Raw genomic sequence first — 20,245 nt, forward strand, 5'->3', positions numbered from 1 at the left:
GTACTTTCTTTGCATACTTTTGACTATACGGGCCAAGCCCGGGATTTACGGAAAATCGCGGGTTTTCGTTTGTCGGCGATTAAACTTCTTTTATTCAGCGTCTCATCAAAAATGAAAACATTTTTGAAAACTACAAGTCTTATGCGTTTTAGTGGTGAAAAACTAATTTAAAAAATCGTTCTGGAAATGAGTTTACTCACAGGGTACTTTCTTTGTATACATTCGACTATACGGGCCAAGCCCGGGATTTACGCGAAATCGCGGGTTTTCGTTTGCCGGCGATTAAACCACTTTCATTAAGCGTCTCATCAAAAATGAAAACATTTCTGAAAACTACAAGTCTCATGCGTTTTAGTGGTGAAAAAATATTTTAAAAAATCGTTCGGGAAATGAGTTTACTCCCTGGGTACTTTCTTTGTATACTTTTGACTATACGGGCCGAGTCCGGGATTTACGGGAAATCGCGGGTTTTCGTTTGCCGGCGATTAAACTTCTTTTATTCAGCATCTCATCAAAAATGAAAACATTTTTAAAAACTACAAGTCTCATGGGCTTTAGTGGTGAAATAATAATTTAAAAAATCGTTTGGGGAATGAGTTTACTCCCTGGGTACTTTCTTTGTATACATTCGACTATACGGGTCAAGCCCGGGATTTACGTGAAATCGCGGGTTTTCGTGTGCCGGCGATTAAACCTCTTTCATTAATCTTCTCATTAAAAATGAAAACATTTTTGAAAACTACAAGTCTCATTTGTTCTAGTGGTGCAGAAATAATTTGAAAAATCGTTCGGGAAACCAGTTTACTCCCTGGGTACTTTCTTTAGATACATACAACTATACGGGCCAAGCCCGGGATTTACGGGAAATTGCGGGTTTTCGTTTGCCAACGATTAAACTTCTTTTATTCAGCGTCTCATCAAAAATGAAAACACTTTTGAAAACTACAAGTCTCATGCGTTTTAGTGGTGACAAAATAATTTAAAAAATCGTTTGGGAAATGAGTTTACTCCCTGGGTACTTTCTTTAGATACATCCAACTATACGGGCCAAGCCCGGGATTTACGGGTAATCGCGGGTTTTCGTTTGCCAACGATTAAACTTCTTTTATTCAGCGTCTCATCAAAAATGAAAACACTTTTGAAAACTACAAGTCTCATGCGTTTTAGTGGTGACAAAATAATTTAAAAAATCGTTTGGGAAATGAGTTTACTCCCTGGGTACTTTCTTTGCATACTTTTGACTATACGGGCCAAGCCCGGGATTTACGGAAAATCGCGGGTTTTCGTTTGTCGGCGATTAAACTTCTTTTATTCAGCGTCTCATCAAAAATGAAAACATTTTTGAAAACTACAAGTCTTATGCGTTTTAGTGGTGAAAAACTAATTTAAAAAATCGTTCTGGAAATGAGTTTACTCACAGGGTACTTTCTTTGTATACATTCGACTATACGGGCCAAGCCCGGGATTTACGGGAAATCGCGGGTTTTCGTTTGCCGGCGATTAAACCACTTTCATTAAGCGTCTCATCAAAAATGAAAACATTTCTGAAAACTACAAGTCTCATGCGTTTTAGTGGTGAAAAAATATTTTAAAAAATCGTTCGGGAAATGAGTTTACTCCCTGGGTACTTTCTTTGTATACTTTTGACTATACGGGCCGAGTCCGGGATTTACGGGAAATCGCGGGTTTTCGTTTGCCGGCGATTAAACTTCTTTTATTCAGCATCTCATCAAAAATGAAAACATTTTTAAAAACTACAAGTCTCATGGGCTTTAGTGGTGAAATAATAATTTAAAAAATCGTTTGGGGAATGAGTTTACTCCCTGGGTACTTTCTTTGTATACATTCGACTATACGGGTCAAGCCCGGGATTTACGTGAAATCGCGGGTTTTCGTGTGCCGGCGATTAAACCTCTTTCATTAATCTTCTCATTAAAAATGAAAACATTTTTGAAAACTACAAGTCTCATTTGTTCTAGTGGTGCAGAAATAATTTGAAAAATCGTTCGGGAAACCAGTTTACTCCCTGGGTACTTTCTTTAGATACATACAACTATACGGGCCAAGCCCGGGATTTACGGGAAATTGCGGGTTTTCGTTTGCCAACGATTAAACTTCTTTTATTCAGCGTCTCATCAAAAATGAAAACACTTTTGAAAACTACAAGTCTCATGCGTTTTAGTGGTGACAAAATAATTTAAAAAATCGTTTGGGAAATGAGTTTACTCCCTGGGTACTTTCTTTAGATACATCCAACTATACGGGCCAAGCCCGGGATTTACGGGTAATCGCGGGTTTTCGTTTGCCAACGATTAAACTTCTTTTATTCAGCGTCTCATCAAAAATGAAAACACTTTTGAAAACTACAAGTCTCATGCGTTTTAGTGGTGACAAAATAATTTAAAAAATCGTTTGGGAAATGAGTTTACTCCCTGGGTACTTTCTTTGCATACTTTTGACTATACGGGCCAAGCCCGGGATTTACGGAAAATCGCGGGTTTTCGTTTGTCGGCGATTAAACTTCTTTTATTCAGCGTCTCATCAAAAATGAAAACATTTTTGAAAACTACAAGTCTTATGCGTTTTAGTGGTGAAAAACTAATTTAAAAAATCGTTCTGGAAATGAGTTTACTCACAGGGTACTTTCTTTGTATACATTCGACTATACGGGCCAAGCCCGGGATTTACGGGAAATCGCGGGTTTTCGTTTGCCAACGATTAAACTTCTTTTATTCAGCGTCTCATCAAAAATGAAAACACTTTTGAAAACTACAAGTCTCATGCGTTTTAGTGGTGACAAAATAATTTAAAAAATCGTTTGGGAAATGAGTTTACTCCCTGGGTACTTTCTGTGCATACTTTTGACTATACGGGCCAAGCCCGGGATTTACGGAAAATCGCGGGTTTTCGTTTGTCGGCGATTAAACTTCTTTTATTCAGCGTCTCATCAAAAATGAAAACATTTTTGAAAACTACAAGTCTTATGCGTTTTAGTGGTGAAAAACTAATTTAAAAAATCGTTCTGGAAATGAGTTTACTCACAGGGTACTTTCTTTGTATACATTCGACTATACGGGCCAAGCCCGGGATTTACGGGAAATTGCGGGTTTTCGTTTGCCGGCGATTAAACCACTTTCATTAAGCGTCTCATCAAAAATGAAAACATTTCTGAAAACTACAAGTCTCATGCGTTTTAGTGGTGAAAAAATATTTTAAAAAATCGTTCGGGAAATGAGTTTACTCCCTGGGTACTTTCTTTGTATACTTTTGACTATACGGGCCGAGTCCGGGATTTACGGGAAATCGCGGGTTTTCGTTTGCCGGCGATTAAACTTCTTTTATTCAGCATCTCATCAAAAATGAAAACATTTTTAAAAACTACAAGTCTCATGGGCTTTAGTGGTGAAATAATAATTTAAAAAATCGTTTGGGGAATGAGTTTACTCCCTGGGTACTTTCTTTGCATACTTTTGACTATACGGGCCAAGCCCGGGATTTACGGAAAATCGCGGGTTTTCGTTTGTCGGCGATTAAACTTCTTTTATTCAGCGTCTCATCAAAAATGAAAACATTTTTGAAAACTACAAGTCTTATGCGTTTTAGTGGTGAAAAACTAATTTAAAAAATCGTTCTGGAAATGAGTTTACTCACAGGGTACTTTCTTTGTATACATTCGACTATACGGGCCAAGCCCGGGATTTACGGGAAATCGCGGGTTTTCGTTTGCCGGCGATTAAACCACTTTCATTAAGCGTCTCATCAAAAATGAAAACATTTCTGAAAACTACAAGTCTCATGCGTTTTAGTGGTGAAAAAATATTTTAAAAAATCGTTCGGGAAATGAGTTTACTCCCTGGGTACTTTCTTTGTATACTTTTGACTATACGGGCCGAGTCCGGGATTTACGGGAAATCGCGGGTTTTCGTTTGCCGGCGATTAAACTTCTTTTATTCAGCATCTCATCAAAAATGAAAACATTTTTAAAAACTACAAGTCTCATGGGCTTTAGTGGTGAAATAATAATTTAAAAAATCGTTTGGGGAATGAGTTTACTCCCTGGGTACTTTCTTTGTATACATTCGACTATACGGGTCAAGCCCGGGATTTACGTGAAATCGCGGGTTTTCGTGTGCCGGCGATTAAACCTCTTTCATTAATCTTCTCATTAAAAATGAAAACATTTTTGAAAACTACAAGTCTCATTTGTTCTAGTGGTGCAGAAATAATTTGAAAAATCGTTCGGGAAACCAGTTTACTCCCTGGGTACTTTCTTTAGATACATACAACTATACGGGCCAAGCCCGGGATTTACGGGAAATTGCGGGTTTTCGTTTGCCAACGATTAAACTTCTTTTATTCAGCGTCTCATCAAAAATGAAAACACTTTTGAAAACTACAAGTCTCATGCGTTTTAGTGGTGACAAAATAATTTAAAAAATCGTTTGGGAAATGAGTTTACTCCCTGGGTACTTTCTTTAGATACATCCAACTATACGGGCCAAGCCCGGGATTTACGGGTAATCGCGGGTTTTCGTTTGCCAACGATTAAACTTCTTTTATTCAGCGTCTCATCAAAAATGAAAACACTTTTGAAAACTACAAGTCTCATGCGTTTTAGTGGTGACAAAATAATTTAAAAAATCGTTTGGGAAATGAGTTTACTCCCTGGGTACTTTCTTTGCATACTTTTGACTATACGGGCCAAGCCCGGGATTTACGGAAAATCGCGGGTTTTCGTTTGTCGGCGATTAAACTTCTTTTATTCAGCGTCTCATCAAAAATGAAAACATTTTTGAAAACTACAAGTCTTATGCGTTTTAGTGGTGAAAAACTAATTTAAAAAATCGTTCTGGAAATGAGTTTACTCACAGGGTACTTTCTTTGTATACATTCGACTATACGGGCCAAGCCCGGGATTTACGGGAAATCGCGGGTTTTCGTTTGCCGGCGATTAAACCACTTTCATTAAGCGTCTCATCAAAAATGAAAACATTTCTGAAAACTACAAGTCTCATGCGTTTTAGTGGTGAAAAAATATTTTAAAAAATCGTTCGGGAAATGAGTTTACTCCCTGGGTACTTTCTTTGTATACTTTTGACTATACGGGCCGAGTCCGGGATTTACGGGAAATCGCGGGTTTTCGTTTGCCGGCGATTAAACTTCTTTTATTCAGCATCTCATCAAAAATGAAAACATTTTTAAAAACTACAAGTCTCATGGGCTTTAGTGGTGAAATAATAATTTAAAAAATCGTTTGGGGAATGAGTTTACTCCCTGGGTACTTTCTTTGTATACATTCGACTATACGGGTCAAGCCCGGGATTTACGTGAAATCGCGGGTTTTCGTGTGCCGGCGATTAAACCTCTTTCATTAATCTTCTCATTAAAAATGAAAACATTTTTGAAAACTACAAGTCTCATTTGTTCTAGTGGTGCAGAAATAATTTGAAAAATCGTTCGGGAAACCAGTTTACTCCCTGGGTACTTTCTTTAGATACATACAACTATACGGGCCAAGCCCGGGATTTACGGGAAATTGCGGGTTTTCGTTTGCCAACGATTAAACTTCTTTTATTCAGCGTCTCATCAAAAATGAAAACACTTTTGAAAACTACAAGTCTCATGCGTTTTAGTGGTGACAAAATAATTTAAAAAATCGTTTGGGAAATGAGTTTACTCCCTGGGTACTTTCTTTAGATGCATCCAACTATACGGGCCAAGCCCGGGATTTACGGGTAATCGCGGGTTTTCGTTTGCCAACGATTAAACTTCTTTTATTCAGCGTCTCATCAAAAATGAAAACACTTTTGAAAACTACAAGTCTCATGCGTTTTAGTGGTGACAAAATAATTTAAAAAATCGTTTGGGAAATGAGTTTACTCCCTGGGTACTTTCTTTGCATACTTTTGACTATACGGGCCAAGCCCGGGATTTACGGAAAATCGCGGGTTTTCGTTTGTCGGCGATTAAACTTCTTTTATTCAGCGTCTCATCAAAAATGAAAACATTTTTGAAAACTACAAGTATTATGCGTTTTAGTGGTGAAAAACTAATTTAAAAAATCGTTCTGGAAATGAGTTTACTCACAGGGTACTTTCTTTGTATACATTCGACTATACGGGCCAAGCCCGGGATTTACGGGAAATCGCGGGTTTTCGTTTGCCGGCGATTAAACCACTTTCATTAAGCGTCTCATCAAAAATGAAAACATTTCTGAAAACTACAAGTCTCATGCGTTTTAGTGGTGGAAAAATATTTTAAAAAATCGTTCGGGAAATGAGTTTACTCCCTCGGTACTTTCTTTGTATACTTTTGACTATACGGGCCGAGTCCGGGATTTACGGGAAATCGCGGGTTTTCGTTTGCCGGCGATTAAACTTCTTTTATTCAGCATCTCATCAAAAATGAAAACATTTTTAAAAACTACAAGTCTCATGGGCTTTAGTGGTGAAATAATAATTTAAAAAATCGTTTGGGGAATGAGTTTACTCCCTGGGTACTTTCTTTGTATACATTCGACTATACGGGCCAAGCCCGGGATTTACGTGAAATCGCGGGTTTTCGTTTGCCAGCGATTAAACCTCTTTCATTAATCTTCTCATTAAAAATTAAAACATTTTTGAAAACTACGAGTCTCATTTGTTCTAGTGGTGCAGAAATAATTTGAAAAATCGTTCGGGAAACCAGTTTACTCCCTGGGTACTTTCTTTAGATACATACAACTATACGGGCCAACCCGGGATTTACGGGAAATCGCGGGTTTTCGTTTGCCAACGATTAAACTTCTTTTATTCAGCGTCTCATCAAAAATGAAAACACTTTTAAAAACTACAAGTCTCATGCGTTTTAGTGGTGAAAAACTAATTTAAAAAATCGTTCTGGAAATGAGTTTACTCATAGGGTACTTTCTTTGTATACATTCGACTATACGGGCCAAGCCCGGGATTTACGTGAAGTCGCGGGTTTTCGTTTGCCGGCGATTAAACCTCTTTCATTAATCTTCTCATTAAAAATGAAAACATTTTTGAAAACTACAAGTCTCATTTGTTCTAGTGGTGCAGAAATAATTTGAAAAATCGTTCGGGAAATCAGTTTACTCCCTGAGTACTTTCTTTAGATACATACAACTATACGGGCAAAGCCCGGGATTTACGGGAAATCGCGGGTTTTCGTTTGCCAACGATTCAACTTCTTTTATTCAGCGTCTCATCAAAAATGAAAACACTTTTGAAAACTACAAGTCTCATGCGTTTTAGTGGTGACAAAATAATTTAAAAAATCGTTTGGGAAATGAGTTTACTCCCTGGGTACTTTCTTTAGATACATACAACTATACGGGCCAAGCCCGGGATTTACGGGAAATCGCGGGTTTTCGTTTGCCAACGATTAAACTTCTTTTATTCAGCGTCTCATCAAAAATGAAAACACTTTTGAAAACTACAAGTCTCATGCGTTTTAGTGGTGACAAAATAATTTAAAAAATCGTTTGGGAAATGAGTTTACTCCCTGGGTACTTTCTTTGTATACTTTTGACTATACGGGCCAAGCCCGGGATTTACGGGAAATCGCGGGTTTTCGTTTGACGGCGATTAAACTTCTTTTATTCAGCGTCTCATCAAAAATGAAAACATTTTTAAAAACTACAAGTCTTATGCGTTTTAGTGGTGAAAAACTAATTTAAAATATCGTTCTGGAAATGAGTTTACTCATAGGGTACTTTCTTTGTATACATTCGACTATACGGGACAAGCCCGGGATTTACGTGAAATCGCGGGTTTTCGTTTGCCTGCGATTAAACCCCTTTCATTAAGCGTTTCATCAAAAATGAAAACATTTTTGAAAACTACAAGTCTCATGCGTTTTAGTGGTGAAAAAATAGTTTAAAAAATTGTTCGGGAAATGAGTTTACTCCCTGGGTACTTTCTTTGTATACTTTTGACTATACGAACCAAGCCCGGGATTTACGGGAAATCGCGGGTTTTCGTTTGCCAACGATTAAACTTCTTTTATTCAGCGTCTCATCAAAAATGAAAACACTTTTGAAAACTACAAGTCTCATGCGTTTTAGTGGTGACAAAGTAATTTAAAAAATCGTTTGGGAAATGAGTTTACTCCCTGGGTACTTTCTTTGTATACTTTTGACTATACGGGCCAAGCCCGGGATTTACGGGAAATCGCGGGTTTTCGTTTGCCGGCGATTAAACCTCTTTCATTAATCTTCTCATTAAAAATGAAAACATTTTTGAAAACTACAAGTCTCATTTGTTCTAGTGGTGCAGAAATAATTTGAAAAATCGTTCGGGAAATCAGTTTACTCCCTGGGTACTTTCTTCAGATACATACAACTATACGGGCCAAGCCCGGGATTTACGGGAAATCGCGGGTTTTCGTTTGCCAACGATTAAACTTCTTTTATTCCGCGTCTCATCAAAAATGAAAACACTTTTGAAAACTACAAGTCTCATGCGTTTTAGTGGTGACAAAATAATTTAAAAAATCGTTTGGGAAATGGGTTTACTCCCTGGGTACTTTCTGTAGATACATACAACTATACGGGCCAAGCCCGGGATTTACGGGAAGTCGCGGGTTTTCGTTTGCCACCGATTAAACTTCTTTTATTCAGCGTTTCATCAAAAATGAAAACACTTTTGAAAACTACAAGTCTTATGCGTTTTAGTGGTGAAAAACTAATTTAAAATATCGTTCTGGAAATGAGTTTACTCATAGGGTACTTTCTTTGTATACATTCGACTATACGGGACAAGCCCGGGATTTACGTGAAATCGCGGGTTTTCGTTTGCCTGCGATTAAACCCCTTTCATTAAGCGTTTCATCAAAAATGAAAACATTTTTGAAAACTACAAGTCTCATGCGTTTTAGTGGTGAAAAAATAGTTTAAAAAATTGTTCGGGAAATGAGTTTACTCCCTGGGTACTTTCTTTGTATACTTTTGACTATACGAACCAAGCCCGGGATTTACGGGAAATCGCGGGTTTTCGTTTGCCAACGATTAAACTTCTTTTATTCAGCGTCTCATCAAAAATGAAAACACTTTTGAAAACTACAAGTCTCATGCGTTTTAGTGGTGACAAAGTAATTTAAAAAATCGTTTGGGAAATAAGTTTACTCCCTGGGTACTTTCTTTGTATACTTTTGACTATACGGGCCAAGCCCGGGATTTACGGGAAATCGCGGGTTTTCGTTTGCCGGCGATTAAACCTCTTTCATTAATCTTCTCATTAAAAATGAAAACATTTTTGAAAACTACAAGTCTCATTTGTTCTAGTGGTGCAGAAATAATTTGAAAAATCGTTCGGGAAATCAGTTTACTCCCTGGGTACTTTCTTCAGATACATACAACTATACGGGCCAAGCCCGGGATTTACGGGAAATCGCGGGTTTTCGTTTGCCAACGATTAAACTTCTTTTATTCCGCGTCTCATCAAAAATGAAAACACTTTTGAAAACTACAAGTCTCATGCGTTTTAGTGGTGACAAAATAATTTAAAAAATCGTTTGGGAAATGGGTTTACTCCCTGGGTACTTTCTGTAGATACATACAACTATACGGGCCAAGCCCGGGATTTACGGGAAGTCGCGGGTTTTCGTTTGCCACCGATTAAACTTCTTTTATTCAGCGTTTCATCAAAAATGAAAACACTTTTGAAAACTACAAGTCTCATGCGTTTTAGTGGTGAAAAACTAATTTAAAAAATCGTTCTGGAAATGAGTTTACTCATAGGGTACTTTCTTTGTATACATTCGACTATACGGGCCAAGCCCGGGATTTACGTGAAGTCGCGGGTTTTCGTTTGCCGGCGATTAAACCCCTTTCATTAAGCGTTTCATCAAAAATGAAAACATTTTTGAAAACTACAAGTCTCATGCGTTTTAGTGGTGAAATAATAGTTTAAAAAATTGTTCGGGAATTGAGTTTACTCCCTGGGTACTTTCTATGTATATATTTGACTATACGGGCCGAGTCCGGGATTTACCTTAAATCGCGGGTTTTCGTTTGCCGGCGATTAAACTTCTTTTATTCAGCGTCTCATCAAAAATGAAAACATTTTTAAAAACTACAAGTCTCATTTGTTCTAGTGGTGCAGAAATAATTTGAAAAATCGTTCGGGAAATCAGTTTACTCCCTGGGTACTTTCTTTAGATACATACAACTATACGGGCCAAGCCCGGGATTTACGGGAAATCGCGGGTTTTCGTTTGCCAACGATTCAACTTCTTTTATTCAGCGTTTCATCAAAAATGAAAACACTTTTGAAAACTACAAGTCTCATGCGTTTTAGTGGTGAAAAACTAATTTAAAAAATCGTTCTGGAAATGAGTTTACTCATAGGGTACTTTCTTTGTATACATTCGACTATACGGGCCAAGCCCGGGATTTACGTGAAGTCGCGGGTTTTCGTTTGCCGGCGATTAAACCCCTTTCATTAAGCGTTTCATCAAAAATGAAAACATTTTTGAAAACTACAAGTCTCATGGGCTTTAGTGGTGAAATAATATTTTAAAAAATCGTTTGGGGAATGAGTTTACTCCCTGGGTACTTTCTTTGTATACATTCGACTATACGGGCCAAGCCCGGGATTTACGTGAAATCGCAGGTTTTCGTTTGCCGGCGATTAAACCTCTTTCAATAATCTTCTCATTAAAAATGAAAACATTTTTGAAAACTACAAGTCTCATTTGTTCTAGTGGTGCAGAAATAATTTGAAAAATCGTTCGGGAAATCAGTTTACTCCCTGGGTACTTTCTTTAGATACATACAACTATACGGGCCAAGCCCGGGATTTACGGGAAATCGCGGGTTTTCGTTTGCCAACGATTCAACTTCTTTTATTCAGCGTCTCATCAAAAATGAAAACACTTTTGAAAACTACAAGTCTCATGCGTTTTAGTGGTGACAAAATAATTTAAAAAATCGTTTGGGAAATGAGTTTACTCCCTGGGTACTTTCTTTAGATACATACAACTATACGGGCCAAGCCCGGGATTTACGGGAAATCGCGGGTTTTCGTTTGCCAACGATTAAACTTCTTTTATTCAGCGTCTCATCAAAAATGAAAACACTTTTGAAAACTACAAGTCTCATGCGTTTTAGTGGTGACAAAATAATTTAAAAAATCGTTTGGGAAATGAGTTTACTCCCTGGGTACTTTCTTTAGATACATACAACTATACGGGCCAAGCCCGGGATTTAGGGGAAATCGCGGGTTTTCGTTTGCCAACGATTAAACTTCTTTTATTCAGCGTCTCATCAAAAATGAAAACACTTTTGAAAACTACAAGTCTCATGCGTTTTAGTGGTGACAAAATAATTTAAAAAATCGTTTGGGAAATGAGTTTACTCCCTGGGTACTTTCTTTGTATACTTTTGACTATACGGGCCAAGCCCGGGATTTACGGGAAATCGCGGGTTTTCGTTTGACGGCGATTAAACTTCTTTTATTCAGCGTCTCATCAAAAATGAAAACATTTTTAAAAACTACAAGTCTTATGCGTTTTAGTGGTGAAAAACTAATTTAAAATATCGTTCTGGAAATGAGTTTACTCATAGGGTACTTTCTTTGTATACATTCGACTATACGGGACAAGCCCGGGATTTACGTGAAATCGCGGGTTTTCGTTTGCCTGCGATTAAACCCCTTTCATTAAGCGTTTCATCAAAAATGAAAACATTTTTGAAAACTACAAGTCTCATGCGTTTTAGTGGTGAAAAAATAGTTTAAAAAATTGTTCGGGAAATGAGTTTACTCCCTGGGTACTTTCTTTGTATACTTTTGACTATACGAGCCAAGCCCGGGATTTACGGGAAATCGCGGGTTTTCGTTTGCCAACGATTAAACTTCTTTTATTCAGCGTCTCATCAAAAATGAAAACACTTTTGATAACTACAAGTCTCATGCGTTTTAGTGGTGACAAAGTAATTTAAAAAATCGTTTGGGAAATGAGTTTACTCCCTGGGTACTTTCTTTGTATACTTTTGACTATACGGGCCAAGCCCGGGATTTACGGGAAATCGCGGGTTTTCGTTTGCCGGCGATTAAACCTCTTTCATTAATCTTCTCATTAAAAATGAAAACATTTTTGAAAACTACAAGTCTCATTTGTTCTAGTGGTATAGAAATAATTTGAAAAATCGTTCGGGAAATCAGTTTACTCCCTGGGTACTTTCTTCAGATACATACAACTATACGGGCCAAGCCCGGGATTTACGGGAAATCGCGGGTTTTCGTTTGCCAACGATTAAACTTCTTTTATTCAGCGTCTCATCAAAAATGAAAACACTTTTGAAAACTGCAAGTCTCATGCGTTTTAGTGGTGACAAAATAATTTAAAAAATCGTTTGGGAAATGGGTTTACTCCCTGGGTACTTTCTGTAGATACATACAACTATACGGGCCAAGCCCGGGATTTACGGGAAGTCGCGGGTTTTCGTTTGCCACCGATTAAACTTCTTTTATTCAGCGTTTCATCAAAAATGAAAACACTTTTGAAAACTACAAGTCTCATGCGTTTTAGTGGTGAAAAACTAATTTAAAAAATCGTTCTGGAAATGAGTTTACTCATAGGGTACTTTCTTTGTATACATTCGACTATACGGGCCAAGCCCGGGATTTACGTGAAGTCGCGGGTTTTCGTTTGCCGGCGATTAAACCCCTTTCATTAAGCGTTTCATCAAAAATGAAAACATTTTTGAAAACTACAAGTCTCATGCGTTTTAGTGGTGAAATAATAGTTTAAAAAATTGTTCGGGAATTGAGTTTACTCCCTGGGTACTTTCTATGTATATATTTGACTATACGGGCCGAGTCCGGGATTTACCTTAAATCGCGGGTTTTCGTTTGCCGGCGATTAAACTTCTTTTATTCAGCGTCTCATCAAAAATGAAAACATTTTTAAAAACTACAAGTCTCATGGGCTTTAGTGGTGAAATAATATTTTAAAAAATCGTTTGGGGAATGAGTTTACTCCCTGGGTACTTTCTTTGTATACATTCGACTATACGGGCCAAGCCCGGGATTTACGTGAAATCGCAGGTTTTCGTTTGCCGGCGATTAAACCTCTTTCATTAATCTTCTCATTAAAAATGAAAACATTTTTGAAAACTACAAGTCTCATTTGTTCTAGTGGTGCAGAAATAATTTGAAAAATCGTTCGGGAAATCAGTTTACTCCCTGGGTACTTTCTTTAGATACATACAACTATACGGGCCAAGCCCGGGATTTACGGGAAATCGCGGGTTTTCGTTTGCCAACGATTCAACTTCTTTTATTCAGCGTCTCATCAAAAATGAAAACACTTTTGAAAACTACAAGTCTCATGCGTTTTAGTGGTGACAAAATAATTTAAAAAATCGTTTGGGAAATGAGTTTACTCCCTGGGTACTTTCTTTAGATACATACAACTATACGGGCCAAGCCCGGGATTTACGGGAAATCGCGGGTTTTCGTTTGCCAACGATTAAACTTCTTTTATTCAGCGTCTCATCAAAAATGAAAACACTTTTGAAAACTACAAGTCTCATGCGTTTTAGTGGTGACAAAATAATTTAAAAAATCGTTTGGGAAATGAGTTTACTCCCTGGGTACTTTCTTTAGATACATACAACTATACGGGCCAAGCCCGGGATTTAGGGGAAATCGCGGGTTTTCGTTTGCCAACGATTAAACTTCTTTTATTCAGCGTCTCATCAAAAATGAAAACACTTTTGAAAACTACAAGTCTCATGCGTTTTAGTGGTGACAAAATAATTTAAAAAATCGTTTGGGAAATGAGTTTACTCCCTGGGTACTTTCTTTGTATACTTTTGACTATACGGGCCAAGCCCGGGATTTACGGGAAATCGCGGGTTTTCGTTTGACGGCGATTAAACTTCTTTTATTCAGCGTCTCATCAAAAATGAAAACATTTTTAAAAACTACAAGTCTTATGCGTTTTAGTGGTGAAAAACTAATTTAAAATATCGTTCTGGAAATGAGTTTACTCATAGGGTACTTTCTTTGTATACATTCGACTATACGGGACAAGCCCGGGATTTACGTGAAATCGCGGGTTTTCGTTTGCCTGCGATTAAACCCCTTTCATTAAGCGTTTCATCAAAAATGAAAACATTTTTGAAAACTACAAGTCTCATGCGTTTTAGTGGTGAAAAAATAGTTTAAAAAATTGTTCGGGAAATGAGTTTACTCCCTGGGTACTTTCTTTGTATACTTTTGACTATACGAGCCAAGCCCGGGATTTACGGGAAATTGCGGGTTTTCGTTTGCCAACGATTAAACTTCTTTTATTCAGCGTCTCATCAAAAATGAAAACACTTTTGAAAACTACAAGTCTCATGCGTTTTAGTGGTGACAAAGTAATTTAAAAAATCGTTTGGGAAATGAGTTTACTCCCTGGGTACTTTCTTTGTATACTTTTGACTATACGGGCCAAGCCCGGGATTTACGGGAAATCGCGGGTTTTCGTTTGCCGGCGATTAAACCTCTTTCATTAATCTTCTCATTAAAAATGAAAACATTTTTGAAAACTACAAGTCTCATTTGTTCTAGTGGTGCAGAAATAATTTGAAAAATCGTTCGGGAAATCAGTTTACTCCCTGGGTACTTTCTTCAGATACATACAACTATACGGGCCAAGCCCGGGATTTACGGGAAATCGCGGGTTTTCGTTTGCCAACGATTAAACTTCTTTTATTCAGCGTCTCATCAAAAATGAAAACACTTTTGAAAACTACAAGTCTCATGCGTTTTAGTGGTGACAAAATAATTTAAAAAATCGTTTGGGAAATGGGTTTACTCCCTGGGTACTTTCTGTAGATACATACAACTATACGGGCCAAGCCCGGGATTTACGGGAAGTCGCGGGTTTTCGTTTGCCACCGATTAAACTTCTTTTATTCAGCGTTTCAGCAAAAATGAAAACACTTTTGAAAACTACAAGTCTCATGCGTTTTAGTGGTGAAAAACTAATTTAAAAAATCGTTCTGGAAATGAGTTTACTCATAGGGTACTTTCTTTTTATACATTCGACTATACGGGCCAAGCCCGGGATTTACGTGAAGTCGCGGGTTTTCGTTTGCCGGCGATTAAACCCCTTTCATTAAGCGTTTCATCAAAAATGAAAACATTTTTGAAAACTACAAGTCTCATGCGTTTTAGTGGTGAAATAATAGTTTAAAAAATTGTTCGGGAATTGAGTTTACTCCCTGGGTACTTTCTATGTATATATTTGACTATACGGGCCGAGTCCGGGATTTACGTTAAATCGCGGGTTTTCGTTTGCCGGCGATTAAACTTCTTTTATTCACCGTCTCATCAAAAATGAAAACATTTTTAAAAACTACAAGTCTCATGGGCTTTAGTGGTGAAATAATATTTTAAAAAATCGTTTGGGGAATGAGTTTACTCCCTGGGTACTTTCTTTGTATACATTCGACTATACGGGCCAAGCCCGGGATTTACGTGAAATCGCGGGTTTTCGTTTGCCGGCGATTAAACCTCTTTCATTAATCTTCTCATTAAAAATGAAAACATTTTTGAAAACTACAAGTCTCATTTGTTCTAGTGGTGCAGAAATAATTTGAAAAATCGTTCGGGAAATCAGTTTACTCCCTGGGTACTTTCTTTAGATACATACAACTATACGGGCCAAGCCCGGGATTTACGGGAAATCGCGGGTTTTCGTTTGCCAACGATTCAACTTCTTTTATTCAGCGTCTCATCAAAAATGAAAACACTTTTGAAAACTACAAGTCTCATGCGTTTTAGTGGTGACAAAATAATTTAAAAAATCGTTTGGGAAATGAGTTTACTCCCTGGGTACTTTCTTTAGATACATACAACTATACGGGCCAAGCCAGGGATTTACGGGAAATCGCGGGTTTTCGTTTGCCAACGATTAAACTTTTTTTATTCAGCGTCTCATCAAAAATGAAAACACTTTTGAAAACTACAAGTCTCATGCGTTTTAGTGGTGACAAAATAATTTAAAAAATCGTTTGGGAAATGAGTTTACTCCCTGGGTACTTTCTTTGTATACTTTTGACTATACGGGCCAAGCCCGGGATTTACGGGAAATCGCGGGTTTTCGTTTGACGGCGATTAAACTTCTTTTATTCAGCGTCTCATCAAAAATGAAAACATTTTTAAAAACTACAAGTCTTATGCGTTTTAGTGGTGAAAAACTAATTTAAAATATCGTTCTGGAAATGAGTTTACTCATAGGGTACTTTCTTTGTATACATTCGACTATACGGGACAAGCCCGGGATTTACGTGAAATCGCGGGTTTTTGTTTGCCTGCGATTAAACCCCTTTCATTAAGCGTTTCATCAAAAATGAAAACATTTTTGAAAACTACAAGTCTCATGCGTTTTAGTGGTGAAAAAATAGTTTAAAAAATTGTTCGGGAAATGAGTTTACTCCCTGGGTACTTTCTTTCTATACTTTTGACTATACGAGCCAAGCCCGGGATTTACGGGAAATCGCGGGTTTTCGTTTGCCAACGATTAAACTTCTTTTATTCAGCGTCTAATCAAAAATGAAAACACTTTTGAAAACTACAAGTCTCATGCGTTTTAGTGGTGACAAAGTAATTTAAAAAATCGTTTGGGAAATGAGTTTACTCCCTGGGTAGTTTCTTTGTATACTTTTGACTATACGGGCCAAGCCCGGGATTTACGGGAAATCGCGGGTTTTCGTTTGCCGGCGATTAAACCTCTTTCATTAATCTTCTCATTAAAAATGAAAACATTTTTTAAAACTACAAGTCTCATTTGTTCTAGTGGTGCAGAAATAATTTGAAAAATCGTTCGGGAAATCAGTTTACTCCCTGGGTACTTTCTTCAGATACATACAACTATACGGGCCAAGCCCGGGATTTACGGGAAATCGCGGGTTTTCGTTTGCCAACGATTAAACTTCTTTTATTCAGCGTCTCATCAAAAATGAAAACACTTTTGAAAACTACAAGTCTCATGCGTTTTAGTGGTGACAAAATAACTTAAAAAATCGTTTGGGAAATGGGTTTACTCCCTGGGTACTTTCTGTAGATACATACAACTATACGGGCCAAGCCCAGGATTTACGGGAAGTCGCGGGTTTTCGTTTGCCACCGATTAAACTTCTTTTATTCAGCGTTTCATCAAAAATGAAAACACTTTTGAAAACTACAAGTCTCATGCGTTTTAGTGGTGACAAAATAATTTAAAAAATCGTTTGGGAAATGAGTTTACTCCCTGGGTACTTTCTTTAGATACATACAACTATACGGGCCAAGCCCGGGATTTACGGGAAATCGCGGGTTTTCGTTTGCCAACGATTAAACTTCTTTTATTCAGCGTCTCATCAAAAATGAAAACACCTTTGAAAACTACAAGTCTCATGCGTTTTAGTGGTGACAAAATAATTTAAAAAATCGTTTGGGAAATGAGTTTACTCCCTGGGTACTTTCTTTGTATACTTTTGACTATACGGGCCAAGCCCGGGATTTACGGGAAATCGCGGGTTTTCGTTTGACGGCGATTAAACTTCTTTTATTCAGCGTCTCATCAAAAATGAAAACATTTTTAAAAACTACAAGTCTTATGCGTTTTAGTGGTGAAAAACTAATTTAAAATATCGTTCTGGAAATGAGTTTACTCATAGGGTACTTTCTTTGTATACATTCGACTATACGGGACAAGCCCGGGATTTACGTGAAATCGCGGGTTTTCGTTTGCCTGCGATTAAACCCCTTTCATTAAGCGTTTCATCAAAAATGAAAACATTTTTGAAAACTACAAGTCTCATGCGTTTTAGTGGTGAAAAATAGTTTAAAAAATTGTTCGGGAAATGAGTTTACTCCCTGGGTACTTTCTTTGTATACTTTTGACTATACGAGCCAAGCCCGGGATTTACGGGAAATCGCGGGTTTTCGTTTGCCAACGATTAAACTTCTTTTATTCAGCGTCTCATCAAAAATGAAAACACTTTTGAAAACTACAAGTCTCATGCGTTTTAGTGGTGACAAAGTAATTTAAAAAATCGTTTGGGAAATGAGTTTACTCCCTGGGTACTTTCTTTGTATACTTTTGACTATACGGGCCAAGCCCGGGATTTACGGGAAATCGCGGGTTTTCGTTTGCCGGCGATTAAACCTCTTTCATTAATCTTCTCATTAAAAATGAAAACATTTTTGAAAACTACAAGTCTCATTTGTTCTAGTGGTGCAGAAATAATTTGAAAAATCGTTCGGGAAATCAGTTTACTCCCTGGGTACTTTCTTCAGATACATACAACTATACGGGCCAAGCCCGGGATTTACGGGAAGTCGCGGGTTTTCGTTTGCCACCGATTAAACTTCTTTTATTCAGCGTTTCATCAAAAATGAAAACACTTTTGAAAACTACAAGTCTCATGCGTTTTAGTGGTGAAAAACTAATTTAAAAAATCGTTCTGGAAATGAGTTTACTCATAGGGTACTTTCTTTGTATACATTCGACTATACGGGCCAAGCCCGGGATTTACGTGAAGTCGCGGGTTTTCGTTTGCCGGCGATTAAACCCCTTTCATTAAGCGTTTCATCAAAAATGAAAACATTTTTGAAAACTACAAGTCTCATGCGTTTTAGTGGTGAAATAATAGTTTAAAAAATTGTTCGGGAATTGAGTTTACTCACTGGGTACTTTCTATGTATATATTTGACTATACGGGCCGAGTCCGGGATTTACCTTAAATCGCGGGTTTTCGTTTGCCGGCGATTAAACTTCTTTTATTCAGCGTCTCATCAAAAATGAAAACATTTTTAAAAACTACAAGTCTCATGGGCTTTAGTGGTGAAATAATATTTTAAAAAATCGTTTGGGGAATGAGTTTACTCCCTGGGTACTTTCTTTGTATACATTCGACTATACGGGCCAAGCCCGGGATTTACGTGAAATCGCGGGTTTTCGTTTGCCGGCGATTAAACCTCTTTCATTAATCTTCTCATTAAAAATGAAAACATTTTTGAAAACTACAAGTCTCATTTGTTCTAGTGGTGCAAAAATAATTTGAAAAATCGTTCGGGAAATCAGTTTACTCCCTGGGTACTTTCTTTAGATACATACAACTATACGGGCCAAGCCCGGGATTTACGGGAAATCGCGGGTTTTCGTTTGCCAACGATTCAACTTCTTTTATTCAGCGTCTCATCAAAAATGAAAACACTTTTGAAAACTACAAGTCTCATGCGTTTTAGTGGTGACAAAATAATTTAAAAAATCGTTTGGGAAATGAGTTTACTCCCTGGGTACTTTCTTTAGATACATACAACTATACCGGCCAAGCCCGGGATTTACGGGAAATCGCGGGTTTTCGTTTGCCAACGATTAAACTTCTTTTATTCAGCGTCTCATCAAAAATGAAAACACTTTTGAAAACTACAAGTCTCATGCGTTTTAGTGGTGACAAAATAATTTAAAAAATCGTTTGGGAAATGAGTTTACTCCCTGGGTACTTTCTTTGTATACTTTTGACTATACGGGCCAAGCCCGGGATTTACGGGAAATCGCGGGTTTTCGTTTGACGGCGATTAAACTTCTTTTATTCAGCGTCTCATCAAAAATGAAAACATTTTTAAAAACTACAAGTCTTATGCGTTTTAGTGGTGAAAAACTAATTTAAAATATCGTTCTGGAAATGAGTTTACTCATAGGGTACTTTCTTTGTATACATTCGACTATACGGGACAAGCCCGGGATTTACGTGAAATTGCGGGTTTTCGTTTGCCTGCGATTAAACCCCTTTCATTAAGCGTTTCATCAAAAATGAAAACATTTTTGAAAACTACAAGTTTCATGCGTTTTAGTGGTGAAAAAATAGTTTAAAAAATTGTTCGGGAAATGAGTTTACTCCCTGGGTACTTTCTTTCTATACTTTTGACTATACGAGCCAAGCCCGGGATTTACGGGAAATCGCGGGATTTCGTTTGCCAACGATTAAACTTCTTTTATTCAGCGTCTCATCAAAAATGAAAACACTTTTGAAAACTACAAGTCTCATGCGTTTTAGTGGTGACAAAGTAATTTAAAAAATCGTTTGGGAAATGAGTTTACTCCCTGGGTACTTTCTTTGTATACTTTTGACTAAACGGGCCAAGCCCGGGATTTACGGGAAATCGCGGGTTTTCGTTTGCCGGCGATTAAACCTCTTTCATTAATCTTCTCATTAAAAATGAAAACATTTTTGAAAACTACAAGTCTCATTTGTTCT

The sequence above is a fragment of the Hydractinia symbiolongicarpus genome, chromosome 13 (assembly GCF_029227915.1).
Source record: "Hydractinia symbiolongicarpus strain clone_291-10 chromosome 13, HSymV2.1, whole genome shotgun sequence".
Taxonomy (NCBI): domain Eukaryota; kingdom Metazoa; phylum Cnidaria; class Hydrozoa; order Anthoathecata; family Hydractiniidae; genus Hydractinia; species Hydractinia symbiolongicarpus.